This window comes from Bison bison, unplaced genomic scaffold, assembly GCF_000754665.1.
Source record: "Bison bison bison isolate TAMUID 2011002044 unplaced genomic scaffold, Bison_UMD1.0 scf7180017864503, whole genome shotgun sequence".
Classification (NCBI taxonomy): Eukaryota; Metazoa; Chordata; class Mammalia; order Artiodactyla; family Bovidae; genus Bison; species Bison bison.
The window spans coordinates 7,850,118-7,856,117 of NW_011495061.1; positions in this window are offsets into that span (position 1 = coordinate 7,850,118).

Consider the following 6,000-nt stretch of genomic DNA (forward strand, 5'->3'; position numbering starts at 1 on the left):
TTTATTATGTGTGTGGAGTGCCTCAGGTGCAGCAGTGCATAGAGATGGGCTGAATTCCATATTTTCTCTCAGTTTTTGTTCTATAAAAATAGCCACTTTGACTCTGCATTCAGACAAGTGAGAAATATACAGTCTTGAGCTGTGAGTCACCACGGGGCATTCACAGGAAGTAACATTATTGTGGGACTGGGTTCTAGCCGTTGGTTTCAGGGTCAGCTGCCAGGCTTACACAGGCACTGGCTTAAGCAAGAAGCATGCTGTAACCAGAACCGACCACATCATTTGGGAGGCTCAGTGCTAAATGAAAATAAGGGGCCTCGAGGTTAAAAAGTAGGAAAAAATTCTGTAATAGATAAAGCTTTTCCCTTTCTTCTGTGGTCTTTCTCTCACTTGTCATGGTGCTTTTCATTTGCTATTTAATGTTATCCTAAGAAAAGTTAAAGTTTTCCGTTAGAGGTACACAATTTTTAAATTTTCATAAAGTCTAGTTGTCTTTTTTTGTTTGTTTGTTTTTTATAGTCGGTACCTATGGCGCTCTTTTGGAGAAGGAAATGGCAACCCACTCCAGTATTCTTGCCTGGAGAATCCCAGGGACAGAGGAGCCTGGTGGGCTGCTGTCTATGGGGTCGCACAGAGTCGGACACGACTGAAGCGGCTTAGCAGCAGCAGCACGCTTTTACTGTTTACCTATTTATTGGGCAATGCAAACTTAAATGCAAATGTAAAGCATATAACTCCTAGGTGGAACCACTGAAATTATACAATTGTATTTCGCAGCTTGTCCCCAGCGGGTGTCTTGAGTGCTCTAGAAAAGATAAACCCAAGCTAGGATCAGGAATATAGAAGGAAGAAAGGATCTTCAGGCTGGGAGTTGGCTGAGGGGGTGCTCCAGGCGTGCAGTGTGAATCCTCACTGGTGTCCTGGAACTCCTTCCCAGGATGCAAGGAGCATGTGTGCTCATTCTGGCCTGAGAGCTTCCAGCTTTGCCTTCCTGCCACCCCCTACCCTATCTTGTGCATCTTGGGGATGGGGGCTGGAGACATCAAGCCAGGCATCTTCTCTTCCCATGAACTCATCACCAACAGGCACAGCAGATGGGTTTCTCCACAGATTTTTAAATGTTCATGCTGGAATGTACATTATTTTCTAATCCTTGGAAACTGTTTTGTCTTATTTGGGCAAAAAGTCTTTGCAGATGTGATTAAGCTGAAGAACTTGCAAGGGAAAGATTATCCTGGGTGGTCTGGGTGGGCCCTAAATGCCATCATAAGTGTCCTTATAAGAGAGAGGCAGAGGGAGATTCCACATGCAGACAGAAGAGAAGTTAGTGTAAAGATGAAGGCAGAGATGGGGTTGATGAGCACAAGGAACGTGGAGCCACCAGAAGCTGCAAGAGGCAAGGAACAGATTTTCCCCTACAGCTTCTGGAGGGAGCTAAGCGCTGCTGGCAGCTTGATTTTAGCCAGTGAAATTGATTTTGGACTTCTGACTCACAGAACTATGAGAGAACAGTTCTGTTTCAAGCCACCGTGTTTGTGGTAATTTGTTACAGCAATTTTAGAAAACTAAAACACAAGCTACTAGAATAAGAAGTATAATCAGGAAAGTTGCTAGACACAAGGTCAACACACAAAAATCAACTATATTTCTATCAGCAACTAATAAATTAAAAACTAGAATAAAATATTGCATTTATAATAAACATCAAATTCCTATTGTTAAATCTAATGAAAAAAGTATTATTGAGATAAATTAAAGAAGACCTAATTAAATGAAGGTATATACTGTGGTCATGGATTGGAAAACTGCAAGATTCAGTTTTGCAAGATTGCAATACTGCAAGATGTCAATTATCCCCATATTAATCTATAGATTGTATAATGCCTATAAAATTCTGGTAGTTTTTTAAAATTGATAAACTGATGCCAAAATTTATATAGAAATGCAAAGGGCAAAGAATAGCCTAGGCAATCTTGAAGAAGAGTAACATCAGACAGCTTACATTACCAGACAAGATCCATTATTAATTTACTGTAATTTAGACAATATGAAACTGTCACAAGGATAGAAACACTTATCAATGGTATAAAATAAGGCTCAGAAACAGACTCACATATATAATGACCTGATTTATTAATAAGGCAGTGCATAGGAAAAGTTTGTTAGTAAATATTTCTCAATTGATTTTATGTAAAAGATAGTACTTCTATTCCTACTTCACATCAAGCATGAAATCAAATACATATGGATAGCAGCTCTAAGTGTTAATGATAAAAAATAAAGTTGTAGAATAAAGCATAGAATAATGTCTTCATGACTCTGAATAAGCAAAGCTTTTTTTTTTTTAAAGGACACAAAACTGCTAACCAACCAAAGAAAAATATATTGATAATTTAGAATAACTTTGGTTTTCTAAAAGACATCATTAAGAGAGTAAAAAGGTAATGAATGCCCAGAGTAGAAAAGGTATCTGCAGTACATATATCTAATTAAGAACTTGTATCCAGAACATACAAAGAACTCCTACAAATCAATTAGAAAAAGACAACCCAATAGAAAAAATTGGCAAAAGGCTTTAATAGACACTTCACCAAAAGAACATCTGAAGGGTGGCAAACAAGCAGAAAAACAAAAAACAGCCCTAAACCAACCACATGAAGTGAAATGAAGTGAAGTGAAGTCGCTCAGTCGTGTCCGACTCTTTGCGACCCCATGGACTGCAGCATACCAGGCTCCTCGTCCATGGGATTTTCCAGGCAAGAGTACTGGAGTGGGGTGCCATTGCCTTCTCCACCAACCACATGACGAGGTACTAAATGTCATTAATTATCAAGGAAATGCCTCAATTGTACTACCATACACCCACCAAAATGGCTAAAGTGATAAAGATGAAAGGTTTCAAATCAAGGTAGGTGAGGGTATGGCGCAAAAGGAATTCTCCTACACTGCTGGCAGGAGTGTAAATCAGTGCAATTATTTTGATCAACTGTTTGTCAGTGTCTAATAAAGCTGAACATATGCATACCTCATGACCCAGTTATACACCAAATAGAAAGGCATTCATGCATTCACCAAACAATATGTACTATAATGATCATAGCAGCATTATGGGTATTACCCAAATGTCCACCAGAATAAATAAATTGAGATATTCATATAATGGGTGTCTATACAGATGTGAAAATACATGGTCTAATTCCATGCAACAACATGTATGAAACTCAGAAACATAATATTGAGTGAAAAAAATTAGATTCCAGTAAATATCCATTTATTATTCCATTTGTATAGAGCCCCAAAACCAACAAAACAAATCTTTACTGTTAGACTCTGGAACAATGTCTCCCCTTCGGTAGGTGCAGTAACTGGAAGGGACCATAGAGAGGGACTTGGGGGTACTGGTCATGTTTTGTTTTGTTTTGTTTTTCTTTTTTAAGATTACTTAATTTATTTTAATTGGAGGATAATTACTTTATATATTGTGATGGTTTTTGCCATACATCAATATGAATGAGCCATGGGTGTACCATGCGTCCCCCATACTGAACCTCCATCCCACCTCCCTCCCCACCCCATCCCTCTGGGTTGTCCCAGAGCACCAGCTTTGAGTGCCCTGCTTCATGCATCAAACTTGCACTGGTTATCTATTTTGCATATGGTAGTATACACGTTTCAATGCTATTCTCTCAAATCATCCCACCCTGGCCTTCTCCCACATAGTCCAAAAGTCTGTTCTTTACTTCTGTGTCTCTTTTGCTGCCTTGCATATAGGATCATTGTTACCATCTTTCTAAATTCCATATATATGTGTTAGTATACTGTATTGATGTTTCTCTTTGTGACTTACTTTACTCTGTATGATAGGCTCCAGTTTCATCCACCTCATTAGAACTGACTCAAATGTGTTCCATTGTGTGTATGTACCACAACTTCCTTATCCATTTGTCTGCTGACGGACATCTAGGTTGCTTCCATGTCCTGGCTATTGTAAACAGTGCTGCGATGAACATTGGGGGTGCACGTGTCTCTTTCAATTCTGGTTTCCTCCGTGTGTATGCCCAGCAGTGGGATTGCTGGGTTGTATGGCAGTTCTATTTCCAGTTTTTAAAGGAATCTCCACACTGTTCTCCATAGTGGCTGCACCAGTTTGCATTCCCACTAATAGTGTAACAGGGTTCCCTTTTCTCCACACCTTCTTTAGCATTTATTGTTTGTAGACTTTTTGATGACAGCTATTCTGACTGGTGTGAGATGGTCTTCTTTTTAAGATCTGACTTGGATTCACTGGAATAACCGCACAACTTAAAATACATACTTCTTCATGCTCTCCAAGGAAACATGTGGAAAATACAGTCATTTGACTATGAAAAATTAGAAAAAAAGTCTGTTAGAACTTTGCAATACTTCACAAATCATCTGGCCCAAACCTCTGATTTTAAAGAAAATGAGATCCAGAGATTTTTCTCAAGGTTGCATTGGTCAGTTCAGTCACTCAGTTGTGTCCGACTCTTTGCGACCCCGTGGACTGCAGCACACCAGGCTTCCCTGTCCATCACCAACTCCTGGAGCTTGCTCAAACTCATGTCCATTGAGTCGGTGATGCCATTCAATCATCTCATCCTCTGTGGTCCCTTTCTCCTCCTGCCTTCAATCTCTCCCAGCATCAGGGTCTTTTCAAATGAGTCAGTTCTTCGCATCAGGTGGCCGAAGCATTGGAGTTTCAGCTTCAGCATCAGTCCTTTCAAAGAATATTCAGGACCAATTTCCTTTATTTTTTAATTTTTTGATTTAGATTTATTTATTTTAATTGGAGGGTAATTACTTTACAATATTGTGTTGGTTTGCCATACATCAACATGAATCTGCGATGGGTGTATGCATGTTCCCAATCCTGAACCCCCCTCCCACCTCCGTCCCTGTACCATCCCTCTGGGTCATCCCAGTGCACCAGCCCTGAGCATCCTGTATCATGCATCAAACCTGGACTGGCAATTTGTCTCTTATATGATATTATACATGTTTCAATGCCATTCTCCCAAATCATCCCACCCTCTCCCTCTCCCACAGAGTCCAAAAGACTGTTTTGTACATCTGTGTCTCTTTTGCTCTCTCGCATACAGGGTTATCGTTACCATCTTTCTAAATTCCATATATATGCATTAGTATACTGTATTGTTGTTTTTCTTTCTGGCTTACTTCACGCTGTATAATAGGCTCCAGTTTCATCCACCTCATTAGAATTGATTCAAATGTATTCTTTTTAATGGCTGAGTAATACTCCATTGTGTATATGTACCACTGCTTTCTTATCCATTCATCTGCTGATGGACATCTAGGTTGCTTCCATGTCCTGGCTATTATAAACAGTGCTGCAATGAACATTGGGGTACACGTGTCTCTTTCAATTCTAGTTTCTGGGGTGTGTATGCCCAGCAGTGGGATTGCTGGGTCATAAGGCCGTTCTATTTCCAGTTTTTAAAGGAATCTCCACACTGTTCTCCATAGTGGCTGTACTAGTTTGCATTCTCACCAACAGTGTAAGAGGGTTCCCCTTTCTCCACACCCTCTCCAGCATTTATTGCTTGTAGACTTTTGGATCGCAGCCATTCTGACTGGCGTGAAATGGTACCTCATAGTGGTTTTGATTTGCATTTCTCTGATAATGAGTGATGTTGAGCATCTTTTCATGTGTTTGTTAGCCATCTGTATGTCTTCTATGGAGAAATGTCTATTTAGTTCTTTGGCCCATTTTTTTGATTGGGTCATTTATTTTTCTGGAATTGAGCTGCAGGAGTTGCTTGTATATTTTTGAGATTAGTTGTTTGTCAGTTGCTTCATTTGCTATTATTTTCTCCCATTCTGAAGGCTGTCTTTTCACCTTGCTTATAGTTTCTTTCGTTGTGCAGAAGCTTTTAATTTTAATTAGGTCCCATTTGTTTATTTTTGCTTTTATTTCCAATATTCTGGGAGGTGGGTCATAGAGGATCCTGCTGTGATGCT